Source organism: Rissa tridactyla, chromosome 17, assembly GCF_028500815.1.
Source record: "Rissa tridactyla isolate bRisTri1 chromosome 17, bRisTri1.patW.cur.20221130, whole genome shotgun sequence".
In the NCBI taxonomy this organism is placed as follows: domain Eukaryota; kingdom Metazoa; phylum Chordata; class Aves; order Charadriiformes; family Laridae; genus Rissa; species Rissa tridactyla.
The window spans coordinates 7,401,099-7,418,084 of record NC_071482.1 but is presented as its reverse complement, the minus strand read 5'-3'; positions in this window follow the sequence as shown (position 1 = coordinate 7,418,084).

The window sequence follows — 16,986 nt, the reverse complement described above, 5'->3', positions numbered from 1 at the left end:
GCCTGCGTTCTTCATTCTCCGCGACAAAGTCATATTAAAAGCAAATAAGTCAATAAGGAATGCTAGACAAAACCCTCATTTATCAGATGACAGGAGGGAAGGATGAGGGTACGCTCCAGGAATTTATCAAGGAAATCTGTTGAGCTGTGCAACTTTTGTGGAGCAAGATGCTGAAGACAGAGCAGTTTCCCACTTGAACCTGTATGCTGATCAATGAAATATAGAGCAGAAATAAGCCCTCCCTTTAACACCCAGCATTGCCTAGCATCTGATTTACCATATCTGCCAAGGCCAGTGAGCTGAAGGATGATGGCCAGTGCTTTCTGTCCTCCACATCTCTAGCAGTCAGACTGAAAATGGCTGTAGCCTGCTGCGTTACAAAGCAAGACCCAGAGCTTTCCAAACACTCCTCTAATACAGCTGTCTGCCTTCCTCTGGTGGGGGTGAGGGAGGGAGAAATATTTTCAGTGAGTGCTCAGTGTCTAACAAAGTTTGTTTGAACTAGACTTAAATCAACAGCAACAAGAGCAGCACTAAGCCAACCTCCAGCACTTGTGAAAACACTCTGCTTTAAATAGTGGCTCTTCAAGCTTTAACGTCATGTAAAGCTCAAGAAGATTTTACGGGCCACTGAGAGCATCTAAAACCTTGGCATCCCATTTGCAATCCAAACAGCTTTGCACTAGCAGGACTAAAGTAGCTTTTAAGTGTGGGTGTGATGCCCCAGAAGCAGGGCTAGAGTTGGCAGCATTTCCAACAAGGAACGCTGGAACAGCCCCAATCCATGCACCTTTCCAGCAAACCACACTGGAAATCACCCTCACACCACCTTAAACCAGTACTTCGGCTTGGACAGAAGCCTGCAGGTTTCCAGCCATAAGGCAACTTCTAAACTGGGTGCAGAGGTACTCCTTAAGCAAATCCTCCCTCAGCACTCCACCTGGATGCCATTCATATCTGTCACCGGCACTGTCAGGGTCAAGGCGCTGCACTGTGTTGGTCCAAGCAGGCATTTTGCATGCTCAAAATTCATTAAACTCAAATAATCCTAAGACTTTTACACATGAAAAAGCAGATGAATGTGAGACAGAGTGGTTCAATGCGGTACGGCAGAGGTTTTTTTAATGAAGGTATATTTACTCAGCGGAGCTGAAGGGCTGCTTCTTCACAGCAGGTCAGGGGCTGCTATGCAAATAATAATAAATACTTTGCACTTTTCAAGAACGCTTTACCCAAGAAGTGCTCTGCAAGCACGAACTGCACTAAGCCTCACAGTATCTGGAAGGAATCAGGGAGAAAACAGGAACCGACACTTCGCCCAAGACAGAAACACAGAAGCCTCTTGGGTGGAAAGCACAGACATCTGATAGTACCAACAGCTTTCCTGACTCCCCCGTGAAAGCGCTCTTCCATCGCTAACCTCACATTCCTGTGGTTGGCAGCTTTCTAGAAACAGCAGCTCAGTATCGATTCAGAAAACAGAGTCATCTGTGGTTCATTACTCCCAACAGATTTCATAAGGGATCCTGCCTGATGCCTCAGCTGCTTCTAAGCCAGCTAAGCCTGGAAGATCTGGTGCTGGTATAAAATAGTAAAGCTTCTTATGAAATATCTCATATAGGACAAAAGCCACCACAGGGACAAGTTCATCAAGCCTGGAGAGATTCATGTGTTATTAGCTGGCTTTCCAGGAGGTCTCCTTGGGCTGGAAAGCAAGGTGCTGGGGAGCAAAGCACGCAAAGGGCACAATGATGGGCAGCGCCACTGGTCTATTCAACAGCTCTAGAAAGCAGAGGCAGCTGAGAACGACTCCACGCACTGCACAGAGAGGAACAGCTTCTGCCCTGCAAGATATTGGGCGGAAAAAGCAGTAACTGAGGATGGCCACGGTCAGAGCAGCATTGCAGAAAGAAACAAAAGAAGGTTGCATGAAGGTTTCCAAAAGACTCCCACCTGGAAAGCCCTGAAGCTGTTTGTACAGCTGTAATGTGACCTGAAAGATTTCCTTCAGACTGAAGGAGCAGTTTTCCTTCCTTGCCCCGAAGAGCCTGCAGTCCGTCAGCCAGGAGGGCTGGGACCCATCGCAAGGAACACAAGGGAGATCTGCAGCACTGTGCCACAGCAGTCACCTCCAGCGCTCCACCTGCACCTGCAGAGGTGGGATCACACCATGAAGACAGGCACTATGGGCAAACGGGAGTCCTTGACCCGTGAGACGACAAAATGCAGCCGGGCAAAAGAACTGTTCCCTTCAGCGAAAGTACTTCCAAGTCTCATCTCCAGTGGGAGAGGCTGGGTTCGAGATACAGACACAAAATCCTACAGCTGACTCTGGAAGCGGCAGCCTGCAGATAGAACCTGCAGGGAACTGAGATTGGGATCTCAAACAGCGGCAGAGCCCTGAGCTGCCTGCTGGAGCCAGCATCACTGCACTCCTAAGATATCGACTTATTTTGAAATCAATACCAAGATTTATTGATCCAGGAAGGAAATACCAACTGAAAAAGAAGCCCAGTCGATAGCAATACCAATAGGTAATAAGTTTTAATGGAGACCAGAAAAAACCCCTATCTGAATTTTGTTTTGGGGCAAAACTCTGCATATGCTGATAATCACAGCCCAGGAGAGCAAGGCAGGGACTCCTCGCTATTATGCTCATCTTCACATTGACCATCTCAGATGCCAAGGTCCGAGATAGCACATCACCACTGAGTGAATGAAAAGAGAAACCTTATTAGCTGTTAACACCGATCTGTCTGGCAGAGGACGAGCTGCTAATACAGACTACCTTGAAAATCATAGCAAGAAATTCAACCTGCACTGTCAAGGCCAGATCCAAGCATGTAACTCAGCAATGGCAGGAGTTCAAGCACTTAAAATGTCTTTTGAAACCACAGTAGAATCATGCTTTCCCATCCCTCTTAGAAATGGACTCCACTGAATGTCAAGGCCCTGAATGGCAAAACAAACAAAACAAAAACAAACAAAAAAAACCCCAAACCCACAAACCAGCTCTGCTTGACTGCGGCTGGGAGAGTTTGTTGCAGATATTTCCCTTCGTTTGTCAGCAAAATCTCTTCGTCTATATAAAAATATAAATGGGAGTTTAGTTACCAGAAGGACATCCCTAATATTGGGGTAGGGACTGAGAAGAGATTCAGCGCTACATTTCTAAAATTGAGAAGCCAACGCCTTAACTCTAAAATATTTCAGAGGCAGCAAAATCCCACCTTCAACCACGCTCGCTTCAGGAAAGAACCAAGGATTTCTAAGGTGCTGCAGACCCACACAAAGCACTGAAGCCTGCTGGGACCAAACTGCAAAAGTGCCATCCTGTAGCTCTGGGGGACAAAGAACAGCTTCTGCGCTTTGCAGCACAACAGATCCAACCTATGTTTACAGGTTTCTAGGAAGCCATCACCTAAACTCTCCCTTTATTCCCTTGTCAATACCCACAAACAGCTTTAGAAGAACAAACAGCTCTTTCTGGCCCTTTGAAAAGGCTCAGGCAGTCCAATACTGCTTTGGGATATCTCACACTGCGGTAACCCCACGGCACTGAAGAGCTGCAGCGAGAGGTAGGAAGAGAGATTTGGAGAGCAGGGGTTTTCCTCATAGCGATGACTGGTGCATGGGCTAAAGGCTGCCAGCGCCCAGGGAAGCAACTGGCACAATATGACAGCCCTGCAGGAGGATAATTGGGCAGACAGCGCTGTGCAGTCAAACTAAAGCGTTTACTGGCTTTAATTTTTAATTGTGCAAAATGAAGAGAAAGAAGCTGGGGAATCAGAGCTGCAGACAGAGATGCACGTGCGTGTCAGGTGCTCTGAGGCCTTTGTGCCAAGCCAAGCACCTCGATGAGCCAAAGCACCAACCTCAAGAGCACCGACTTGGATGCGCCCATCACGCTGACTGCTGCCAGGCTCCCTTCTGCTCTCCGCCCTGGCAGAGGAAGAAGTGCTCTCCCCTCTGGTTTGGGAGGGCACAGCGTGGAGGGAGGCGGAGCAGGCAAGGGGAAAGGCACCACATGCAGCAGTCACAAAGGCAGATACGTGAAAACCAGCAGGTATAAAGTCAGCTCCATGAGCTACCTCAACCAAGCCATAGGCTCCATCCAACCTCATGTGTAAGAAAGTCGTTGGCATCCATGTCCCACCATAGAAACACCCATAAGGAAGCAGGAGCCACTTGAGAAGGGCTCCTTTCCCCTCTGCATCACCCAAAAAAGTTTGGCTTGTCATGAAGGTAGAGCACTGCTCATTTGCAGGATGGCTTTTCTCATTCACAAATAGATGCCTTGCTCTGACACCCCTTTGTTCAAAGGCTTGGATGGAAGGATACAGACAAGCAGGTCCCCTCCACCATAAAAATCCCAGCGGTTGACCCATTGGTCCCACTGACTGCCTAAAGTTGTTCACCTATTCCCAATAAAGGGCTTTCCAGCACTGTTTGTCTTTGGAGGCAGCCTGGGAGAGCACAATCACCATCAGACACATCCAAACCTTTCTATTCCTTTTCCAAAAGGATACCCAGGCAGCTCCAAATGACTCACTGAAAAGCCCTGCATCCCACCAAGGGAAAAGCCTGAACTATTGTGTGACTAAAGCCGCTGTTTGTATTATATCTCTGCATATGGCCAGACTCGGCATGAAAATTAAAAGGAAGGCTGGCTCCATAAATATTGCAGTGTGAACAACACAGAGGTCTTTGCTGGATTATCACCACTAAAAGGAACTGCAAAGCATCCAACTACACAAATGAAAGATGTTAATAGAGTGGTCCCAGCGGAGAGGAAGGCTGTATATTACGTGGAGCTGCTTTCACATCCTGCAAAATGTGCAGATTTAAATAACGTCCCCCTTTCACACAGAATAAATCTCAGCTTTTTCCACAAAGAAACGCAGCGCATGCCTGTGCCAGCCTACTCTAGTGGGCAGATGGCTTTCGGGAGACTTGGGTGACGGATTGAAGACCTGACATTTGTGTCCCTCGTTTGATGCAATGGTACCAAATAGCTCCACTAGACGAGGCTGGGCTGTAGCATGCCTTCATATGAAATCTTCCCACCCGCAGTACTCTTTAAATACAAAGAAAAGAAGAAAGGGTTAAGACAGATTTTTCTCTCCAACCTTTTAATTAAGCCATTAGTCTCTTCCCCCTTAACCCACACAATGAAAGGAATGAGAGGCCTGTCTTCAGAGGAGCAAATGATTTCCCTAGAGTAATGAAGACGCATTATCATACAGAAAAAAATCATTAGTTGCTATGTCCAGGACAATGCGATTGCTCAATTACTCCATTAAAACAGATAGCACCCTTCCCAGAGCCCTAGGCACAAACTTGAAAGAGATGCATCCAAACGTACGAGCCCAGAGAAACATCGCTTGCTCAGGAGAAGACCTGGACCAGTACAGAGGTCCTACTCGAATCTGTTTTCCAAGCCTTTGACCACTTCATTTTTAAGACACCACAGCAACATGCAGTAGATCTCAGGAGGATTTTCTCCAAGTGCTTTACAGTAGCAACAAAGAGCCTGGGGGGCTTCTCATCACATTGAGAAGGTCTCAGACAGCCTAGGAAGGATTCATCAGGAAGCCAAATGCTAGAGCATCTCTAGGCCTAGGAGGCACTTAATAACGTTTTGGGGGAATTGACGATGAGACACGATCAACAGCAGGGAGCGGATGTGGTGACCCAGTACGTCACTGAATCGCACTGTCAAGGAGACCTCTCTTGATAAGAAAAGACCACACGAGTCTCAGGTTCAATGCCAGGGATGACCCAGCTGGGTTTGTTGCAATGTATGCAGCAGGGACTGTCAGCTTGGGTTTGGTTCCCCCTCTCTCCCCCGCCAAGCTCTAGGCTAGCTGCAAAATACTATTCACCCACAACTTACCTAATCAGGATGATCCAACTCACAATTTCCCCTCTTCATCGCCCCCAGGATGATTAAGAATAAGATTTAGTCATCTAACTAGGGTCCCATTATTCCTTCAAATATATAATTTCAGTACTTCGCTCACCTACTGAGATACCCATTAGAAAAATGACTCATTAGCTCTTCCCCCTGCATCTTCGGCATAATACTTCCAACATACAGATGTGGGTCAACTGATGCTATTCATGAACTCCCATCAAACCCATTCAATTGTTCGGACTGAAAGACGGGGGGAGAGTGGGTGTCAAAAGTGAAAGTGTTTTATTTAGACATTTCCCCCTCTACATGAAACATTTAGACTTTTCCCCCCCCAAGACATCTCTGAAGATAATTTACTTTAAAAAAGGTTTTTCTTAAGTCTGAACAAAGAACACATCATATCAGATGAAATGTTTTATTTGACCTGAAACAAATATTTTCAGTCTTGTTTTCAGTTAACCCAATATAGCATTTCTTCAGTTTTTCAGTTCAGACAGACAAGGGGGGGGGGGGGGGGGAATCAATTTCAGAGCTCCATACACAGCCCATTCTGTAACAGTTGTCAAAAGGACTGCAGTTTATGTTAATATTAAAATAGTGCTCCAGCAATTTATGAACGTTATCTGGAAAGCTAGGGCCCAAATTAGCAGAGATGAAGCAAGTTACCCAAGATAACGCATTCTGACATTAATCTCTTTCTATTGTTCAACTAATCTTAACTAGATATAGGTTTACACTGAAAAAATGGAGGAAAGCTGGATGGTTTACACAGGTTTGAGATGATTTCCAGAAGTGTTTCCACCCCTTGGTGGGCAAAGCACACGTCTGCGCCAGAGGTGCTGCCTAGGCAATTTTAACACGGCATTTTTCAAACCAGGGCTACCACGAGTAGGTGTCTAAGGCAGAAACACCACCCCTACTAAAAATAACAACTGCTTTAGGAAAAGCTGGCATGATGTTACCTCCTGACCAGGCTGTGAAGCTGTGGCTGATAAGTATTGCCGCAGTCTCATAAGGTACCACTGTAAACTCTCTCTCCACCTGATATGCAAACCACCAAGAGCAATCTTTAGAGAAGTCAGTGGCACACAGAGCTTTGGAAATGGTTTCAAACATGCATTGGTGCAGGATGGCTCAGAGATGAGGGCTTCAGCCTACTTCTGGACCCACAGTACTCAGCCATCCCAGAGCGATGCTCCTTACAGCTTCCTACGCATCACTCCAAAGGACACCCCACAGGTTTTTAATACCTGTATCCTACTGAAATCATGCAAAAGTTGGGGCCCTGGTTTTGATTACTCCATGCCTCAATTCTTTACGTGAAGAATGCCATACTTGACTACTTTGGAGAAGGTGTAAGGCTGGTGACCTCCCAGGCTACAAGACAACCCGTGTGTGTATACACACACACACACACACAATAACATTGAGTTTCAGGGCAACCAACAGTTTGCAGCTACACAAGGTACATCCCCCATCACAGCAGCCATGCAGGCAGTGGATATCATGGCTTAGTTTCAGGCACTGGTGCCGCATACGGCGGTTGCTTTAGTTAAATGCAAACTAGCAATCTCTGCCTTCACATATGACAATTGCCATGCGATTTCTGTCTCATTAAGCTCTGAAATGTAAAACAAATGGGATTTATATGGCTGCTGTTTGGCGTTCACTCGCTCAGTGTCAAGTCTTGCCTTTAATGGCTCTTCGGTCTCATCACTGTCTTGAGATCGCTTTTGTTTAGCTTCTGAGCCAGCACAATACCTGATGGTTCACCACTACAGGCTGAAATACAACGCGGGGAAAAAGACAGACATGGGGTAGCTCTAGCAAGCAAACCCCCTATTTCCACCCCCAGGCTGTGACACCAGCTAGCCCAGATCTCTGCTGTAGACTTCTGTGCCTCAGTTCCCCTCATCTGATACTGTCAGATTCACACAGACTATTCAACTCCCAGCCCTCAGCCCAACAATCCAGCATATTTATGCATTGTGCATGGAACAACGCGCTCTGAAAAGCACTTATTCATAAGGCTGGGATGAAAAGAGGTACGGGCAGCATTCTGGAGGTATTTTGGAGAACGTGGACCATGAGTGAAATGCTATCCCACTCGCAAAACAGAAAAAAGCTAAAGGTTGGTTACAGAGCATTTGACTCTAGCAATCATTCACTGAGGTACAGAGAATACTCCCAGAACAGCACATTGCAAGCTCATTATTTGGGGTAAATTTAACAAGTACCACTGGTATACAGGCTGACCGATGCTCGACACAAAGATTCATGGTCACAGGTCTCCAGAGCCACGAATCTGATCCTTTTCTTCCGATTCCAAACACCAATCACCCACTGATGCTCCACGGACTGGAAGCACCAGCAAGGTGGCCCCTAGACCCAGAGCATCTTCAGCAACACAACTAGCCACCGAGTGTCCCGGAGCTAAGTCAAGGGGATTCACTTAAACCACAAGATTTGGGATTATTACCTACGAAAGGGTGAGAGAGCATCAGCCTCCACTTACAAGGGCAACCCAGCAGCCTAGCATTAATGTTGAATTTCGCCAAAAGCAACGCAGGTTCGGGTGCCAAACTTTGGTCACCTTAAAAGGCATCACATTTACTCAAAGTATCGGGGAAAAAACTTGGCATTAAAGGCAGACTGAAACACCCCAAGCGGAGGTGCCCAGAGGGAGAAGCATCTCCAAGAGCTGGCAGGTGTTGGATTCTCCAGCCAAGCACAACCACCCAAGGATGCTCAAGGAGCCAGAAGCAGGACAATGATTCCACTCCAGCTCCCATTGCCCACCCCATCGCCCCTGCCACAAGGCCACCGTCTCACCCCACAGAAATATTGTCATCTCGGGCACGAAACGTCTTGCAAGCAGCACAGCGAGCGTGCAAGAAATTGTAATGCCGGCGGCACAAAGCTGCGCGGAAGGAGATGTATTATGGAGAGCCTGCAAAACCGGGGAGAAACACAACGACAAAAAATGAGATTTCTATGGGAAGCACAAAGCCGGACATTGTTCAGCAAAGCCCCGCTCCACAAGCCGAGGCAGAGAACCTCGTACAAAAGCAAGAGCTCCCACTGATGCCATTGTCGAGCGCATAGAGCAGAGAAATCTCTGGAAGAAAAGCAGACCCCGTGACAATTATTTATCGCCACGCAAACATCTTCCGTCTTGTCTTTTGTTGGTGCAACACAGACCACATGTGTCTCCAGCCAGGGAAAGAAAAGCTACCAGCAGGATCAAGGAAGGCTGAGATTAATCTCGTTTCATGTAGATAAAAAAAAAAAACCTCAAGCAATCAGTTTTAAAATTAATATTAAAGTTGTAAGTCACCTTTGCTATATTAAAATATAAACTGGAGCATACAATAAGCCCCAAATAAGCCCCACTGGCAGTCAGACCAGCTCCCTTATCAACCTCTAACATCCCCTGTAAAATAATAACTGGAAGCCAGACTGCTCTGAGAGAAACTCGCTCTCCCGGGGCAGTGCGATGTGACCCAATTCCTGCTGCCATTTCAGAAGCCCTCGCTTGGCCGTTTTTCAGCATGCCAGCAATGAACTCAGCTGCAGCAGAAGTCATCTGGGGATGGAGAGCTGGCATGGAAAGACTGAGCATAAGCTATACACTGGGTGTATCTGCTGTAGATATGGGACAGGGAAGGAGAACACAAAGGGACACGGTGCTGCAATTCAATGAAGCACCTGGGCTTTGGTGTCTTTTTTTCCCTCCCCACTAACGGTGTGGAGTTTTGGGAACCGCTTTTCTCCTAGCCCTTGGCTTTCCCTTCTCTGTCAGTTTTCTCAATGTTTCCAAACTTTCTTCTCTATTGCCGACTTTGAAAGAGGCTGAAAGGCTCCTGTTGAGGGAAAACAGCATGGGTGGACCACAGCAGCGCCGAAGGAACCTGGCCTCAGCAGCACGGCATGCCGCGGCAGAGCAGGATTGATGGACACCACAGCCAAAGCCCATATGCATCATCCCAAGGTCAGCTGCTGAAAGACACCAGAAGTAGCAGCCCAGTGATGAAGGGAACGGTCATGGTCTGAGGAGGAACACAGGCAGCCGAGGCCAGCAGGTACCCACGCTCGCCCTGAGCACTACTGCAAAGTCAAGGAGAGAACGGAGGCATGCTCCGATTGTTTTGCCTATGGACTACTGCATTCATCATCAAGTGACTCATGCTGGCTACGACCAGCTCAAACACAGTAGTGTTCCCGCTTCACCATGTGACAAGTCCATACCCAGACCCAGTTAGCACCAGTATAACATTAAAGCAGCATCTCTGGTTAGTTAACGTGGGGTGAAACTGTCCTTTCATCTCCATGGACAGCTGCCCCCACAAGGGTTTAGAAGGACCGAGCCAAGAGCTGCTGGAGCAGAGACCACCAGCTTCAAACACACATGCACAGGGGGCAAGTGGGTCTTGGGGAAAAAGCAAGGGTCCTCACGCTGCCAGAGAGCTCTGCCACCAGGAGAGCTGCACGAGCTGCTTTCCAGCAGACTGCTGCCTGCTTGAGAGGGCTCCAAATAAATAAAGCCAGTGCCTCATTAGCATGCAAATCTATTCAAGCCCCCATTTCAATTTGAATTCTATGCATACGATCAGAGTGCAAAATGCAAATCATACAAATGCACCCATATGAAGAAACAAGCAGGAACTCTGCACAAAGGGATTAGGGCCAGGCTGCTTCCCTCCGAAGACTACAGTGCTGTGGGGGGGCTTTTGTCAGGGAGCATCCTTTAATGGTCACCGGTCATGCAGCGCTGAGCTTTGCCTACAAACTACTTTAAAAAAGCCCTGCAACTCTGGCTCCAGCTGCTGGAGCAATGCCTTCTTTGAGACAGGTTGCAGGAGACAGGAGGAGGGCGGCAGACAAACCAAGGACAAGAGGCAAGGGGTGCAACAGCCTCAGCACTCACAGCTAAGGGTCTCCCCAAGGGATCAGCACCCTTTCAGATTGGCCTGAGGGAACCAGAGATGTCCTCAATGCTCCTCCAGCAGCCCCCAAAAGGCAGCACTGGCCACTTCACCTACCAAGCCAGGGCTACGGGCCAGGATAGCCAGCTCAGAGCAGCAAGGTGGGTCTCAAACAGCAGAGACCATGAAGACGAGGGTCACCACCCACTGGCCAGCCCCAGCGTCCTAATGACAAAGGAGATGATGCTTTCCCAGTCTTAAAAGGCTTCACCGCTCCTTTCCCTGGAGCTTCGGCTGGGAAAGGTTTGCAAGGAGGAGAAACAGAAGCCCAGCTTAGAAGGTCCTCTGCAGGCCAAGGTCAGATGAAGGGAAGCCCAAGGCACCCAATTTTAGCAAAGTAAGGCTCTGAGCTCTGCTCTACATGAGCCTCAGGCCCTTTCTGCAGCTTACTGACCCCCACAGCGTGGGAGATCCTGCTCCTAGTCGGACACAAAGCTTGGGCAGAGCAGATGGGAGGCTGTGTGCATTCACTTCTCCCTCCTACACGCACAAAATCCTCAACCCACCATTTATCGTATTACATTTTCATTTTAAAGTAAATATCTGTTTTCAATTAGTACTTACAGTGAGGGGCATGCATCACTGAGAACACTTATTTCTCTTCCTTTCATTATTAGATTAGAAGTCGCTCAAGTTTAACTACATTTAACAGCAGCAGAGACATAACTGTTCTGCAGACATTAATCCCCTTCCCACCTCCACCCCCAAAAAGGCTCCGATCCAGCTAACGCAAGCCTCAGGACTGAGTCTCCAAATCAAGGTGCTGGCACACAAACCTGCTGCAGCCCTGGCCAACCTCTCAGAGCCTGGCCACCAGTTCCCTGCACGTCCTGCCTCCGGGCTGTTAAAAAAAAAAAAAATCCCATTGCTTTACTTTCCTGTCACAAAATCTGACCGCCTTGCAATTTCACCTATGCAGCAAAGGGGCTCGCATGGACTTCCCCAAGGTTACATGAAGTGAATAAAACCTAGAGCAAAGACTTGCCCAAAACCTTACAAAAAAAAAAAAAACCAAAAGCATAGGCAATCAACTACGTCTGGTGCTCAACCTACTCATTCAGTCCCACTGGATGATGGGCATGCATGTCACTTGGCTAGACAATATTTTTCCTCAAGTCTCCCGAATGTGTCCCAGTCTCCTCATCTTCATCCCACTCAGGAAAGCCCTTCCTCCCAAAGAGATCATGAGATCATCCCCCAAGCACATCCAGGCGCTGCCTGCTCAGCCCTCTGCTAGAGCACTTGTAAGCATAATAGTACTATTATACTTTGCTCATTATGCCTCATTTTTATTACATGGCCTCATTAAGTTAAGAAGCCTCTGTAATTTAACTGCATCTCTTGGTCTTCGCACGGGGGATCCAGCTGCGTGTTTCGTCAATCACTTTATTAAAAACACAGGACAAAAATTACTATTATACCCATTACTGCCCATCAATCTCTTCAATTGCCTCTTAGGTCCCTTCTTTACCTGCTCAATGCACCAGGGCCAGATGAATATCTTAGGCACCTTTATAATCTTTCCATATTTTCCAATAATTATGAGCTGATTTTAAGGGTGCTTTCAGAGAAGAGCAAGTAAGGCATGTGTTGGCACACGATGGCCTCATGGTGTACAGGAGAACGGGTAATAAAAGCATGCAACCAGACCAAGACAAATAAATTGTGTGTTAGACAATAAAATGTAATTGTATTGAACCTACCACAAGATGCTTTACAGACAAATAGATCAGGTTAACACTGTTTTAGAATTAAATATACTGTGACAAATTGGCATGCTGTGAGAGCCATCGTGGTGAGTTCCAGGCCAAAGGCAAGAAGAGATCTACACCCCATCTCCAAATCCCAGAGAAGGATGATTGTCAATCGATAGTCAAATAGTTTCTACAACAGTTTCCCAGCATCCCCTCATCCACCAGAGGACAGTGGTACTTGCTATCCTTTGTTTGCAAAAAAAAAAAAAAAAAACCCCTTCCTGAATTCAACGTTAAAATTGCAAAATATCAAAACATGTTACTTTGGTAAATCCACTTCAAAGTTTCCAAGTCATAATTCTCGTATGTTTCCTGCTCCACAAGTTTCAGAAGTTCAACTTTTCTTCCTGATTTTGAACAAGATGCTTCCACTGGGACAGCAACTCTGATCTGCTCAAGTCAGCAGCAACTTGCACAGGTTAAGAGCACTACACGGATTTCTGTGTACGCTTGGGAGAAAGCCAAACCAGAGAAAGCCAAACCATGGAGAGAAACCTACCTGCTGCAGAAAAAAAAAAAATCAATATGCTGGATGAAAAGTTTGCTACACCCACCACTGTAAAGACATCGTGTCAAGGGACATCAGCCATTTGGCAACTGCATATGGTCCTTTTCTCTTTCTTGAGAAGAGATGTTTCACTCTTTGCCCTTCTCCTCTCCCTCATCCCTACTCACTCCCAGGAAAAACCTGCTTTGCCTGGTTAGCACTTCCCCCTCCTGGTTCACTTCCATCACAGAAAGGGTAAAAAAGAAAAAAAAAAAAGGCAAATTTGGCAGATCGCAGGTAGTACACAAGAAGGTGCACACAGATGCTGAACAAGCGTGGCAGATTCCACCTTGATGCAGTCGGCACGTCCTGGAGGAGGAGGAAAGAAAGGTGAGAGGTGTCAGCTCTTTAGAGGAAATCACTGCCTTAGGAGGAGGTTAGCATCCAAAGTCAGGCAATCCAAACGCCCTGGCGGTTGCCTTTCTAGCCAGCCCATTTGATGGAAGAGAGCTTTGAAGATTTCAAAGCGCAACGTGTTTTCTAGTTTATCACAAGTGTCTATCTTAAACCAATATTATCATTTTAAGCATGACCGGAGCAAGAGGAATCTTCAGAAACTGCTCCTGCCGCAGGAGATAGAAACTCGCACAAGAGGCAAAGAAAAAAAAAAAATAAAAAAAAAAGAGATCCCTCAGACTTACACCACCACACAAGACCCCGACTCACATCCAGCCCAACAGCACTGCTGCTGCTATCATCGCGGATCTGTCAGGAGGCGACATTTACACTGTTCTGGTCTTGACAGCAAAAGGCACTTCAGCTCTCCCATGAAGTTTTCCCCTCTGCCCTTTCTGAAGTGTACATCTCCGTATCGCTGACACCAGGCCCCTACGCTGCAACCCATGTGAAGGGAAACTAACATTTTCCAAGGGATGGCAGGCAACAGAGACAGCCATCATCTCTTAAGCCTCCTACGTTCACTGTCAGCCAAACACACCCCCAGACAGCGGGGGAAGAGCAGGTACACGGGACAATGCCCACCCCGACAACCAAGCCACCCATGCAAAGTCCGCAAGGAAAAGCATTCAGTAAATCTTCCACCTCTCCAAAGTGAGAGCAGACCACAATATCCAGGATGTGGTGTTGGGTCAGGACAACTTTAGGCATGCAGAGACTGAGCTGGACTGCAGAGGTTACCTAAGCTGCGCTTGAGAATTGGGTTTAGGCATGTAAAGGCTGAGGGACAGCAGAGATGAAGATGTTTCCCTTGGTCTCTGGTGGGGAAGCCTACGAGCAAGGGAAAACGAGCAGTGTTGTCTCCCAAGTACAGAAAAAAAATGCCTGTCTTGAGTTCACCTGGCAATTTCCATTATTATAAGTGCAAATAAAGGAAATCCCAGGAAATATACCAGCAAGTCAAGCTTCAGCTTAGACAGAAGGAGTTAATTTACAGCCACTCAAAGCTTTGATATCTTAAACCTTTTCAGTCTCTGGACAAGAGGAGGAATAAGCATAGACAGTGTCAGACTCTGTGATTGGGAGGACAAAACACTGCAAACAGCTGTGCCTAATTTTAGCATCTGTTGGTTCTGTTTCTTCAGCACTTGCGGGTGGTGGGGGGGGTGGCCCCGTCACTCCCAGCTTATTAAAGACACAGCCAGAAGGAGAAGAGAGGAGTGTTAAATCACACTCCAGGGATTAGCTCATGGGAGAGAGGAAAAAACAATGCAGCGAGACACAGCTGACCAGTGATGGCATCCCTTCCCTGCCACTTCTGTGGGTTACTCTTTGCCTCCCAAGGATGCACGGGGGGTTCATCACCTCCATGCATCACATTGCCAGACTTGTGCGCATTTATCACCAGGGGCCAAGCAGCAGTGGGTCAGGCACAGCCCCACATTCCCCCCCTACTCCCGCACCCTTTCTGGGGTTTCAGCAAGCCCGTGGCATTCGCACCACTATGTGCTCCCTGGCAGGGTCACTTCAAGATCTGCCCCATTGCCTGGAGGTGCGTCCAACCATGGCTACAGGGTGACCACTGCTCCTCAAGAGAGGGGCAAGGGCTTCAGAGGGCCCCCAACTCCTCTCCCCACCCTATCCTTCCAACCTCTCTGCAGCACAGGAGGGGGAATGGCCCCGGTTGCTGGACCCCAAGCCTCAGGCTTGGTGCTCTCAGCCTCCCCGCAGAGCTGGAGACCAGCAGGTCGCCTTGCGCCCGGTCCGAGAGAACCGCTCAGCTCCATGCAAGCGCTGCTGCTGCCACCGCCAGGCTGAACCGAAAAAGTGAGGATAAAAACTGCATTAGCTCTGCCAGGTGACCTGGTCTGAGATTCAAAATACTCGGGTATTCCTTCCCCACTGCACCCCTGGCGCTCCCTTCCTCTAGTCTGAATTATTAAGACACCCCACATGTCCGCAAGCTGTTTCTTCAGCACTGTAAATGCGCAGCCTAACGAGGCGAGAGCCTCAGCCAGACTCCGGCTCCTCGAACGAGCTGCAAAAACCTCCGACAGCTCGCAGGGGCTGCTAGGACACGACTGGGATGCTCCGCTCAAGTCACCTGGAACAGCAATAGCCAGTCATTAAAATACACACTCTGCAGGGTAACAAGTCCACACAGACCAGAGGCAGAGACAAGGCATTAGAGGAGCTGATAAGGCTCATCTGCTTGCTAACGATTTTGTCTACAGTTATTTTTGTGCAGCTGGGAACAAGTGGCTACAGTCAGCTACTTGCCAGCTGGGGAGAAAGAAGCGGTTTTGCATCGTTGGGAATGGAAATACATCCAGCTCAGCCCCCCACCGCGCTCCCAGATTTTCTCTCCTTGCTGGCAGCGGGTGTGAAGCTTGCCACGGACCAACCCAGACAGCATCTAGTGACATCTCAGGGTGACCGGCGAAGATGCAGTGCAAGGGGTGGTAAAGAGCAGGCTTTTCCTGCACCTGCAGCTTGAAGAGAGGATTTAAACCTCTGCTGACAATTGAGCAACACCTCAATGTGCTGGCTGGATCCAGATCCCTTAACAGAAGCCAGATGCCCTTGCCTGTTTGGCAGGGAGATACTCTCATTCATGCAGCTGAAGGCAGAGCAGCAATAGGTGACCATCTCCTTTCCTCCACACGTATAAGCCTTGCCAGCATGGACTAACCTCGCTCTTTTATGATGGCCTGCATCTCAGCAGCTTTGGGAACCCTTGATCTGTAGGTGAGCTCAGGGCTCACAGACAGTTCTCAAAGCACAACATGTTCCCCACCACAAAGCATCACATCTTGGCCTTGCTTTCCTGTCACCGCCAACTGCAGCCAAGCAACTCCCAGTTTGCACTGGAAAAAAGCAGAGGCAGATCCATCTGAGCACTGGTGGCCTGGGCAGATCTGCAGAAGGGTACTCATCCCGAGCCAGCAACTCCCCCTGCTCAAGCCACCACTGGGTAAATCAAGTTTTTGGCTTTGGGTTGCCAGCCGGAGCCAAAAAAAAGGAGGCACTCTCCAGAATCTATTAGCCTGGAGGGAAGGTCCATTGCACCCCATACCATCAGCTACCCCCTGCTGTAAGGTGCTCCTGCACCCCCTGTCTCCACATGTCCTTAGGATCCAGATACCTCCATCCAAAGCGGTTCCTTCCATCCCACATTCTCCACAGAGACTCACAAAATCCCTCCCGTTGTCACTGCCACACTGGCCGTTATGCAAGTTCAGCTGTCTTAACTTGATGCTGAGCATACAAGTGGGGCTGACATTTATTTAATCCTCATAGTAATGTTGACTGTGTACTTACTGAAACACCTCATGCTTATGGAAGACATTTGTTTCCAAGCAGCTTATGCTAAATTGCAGTGATATA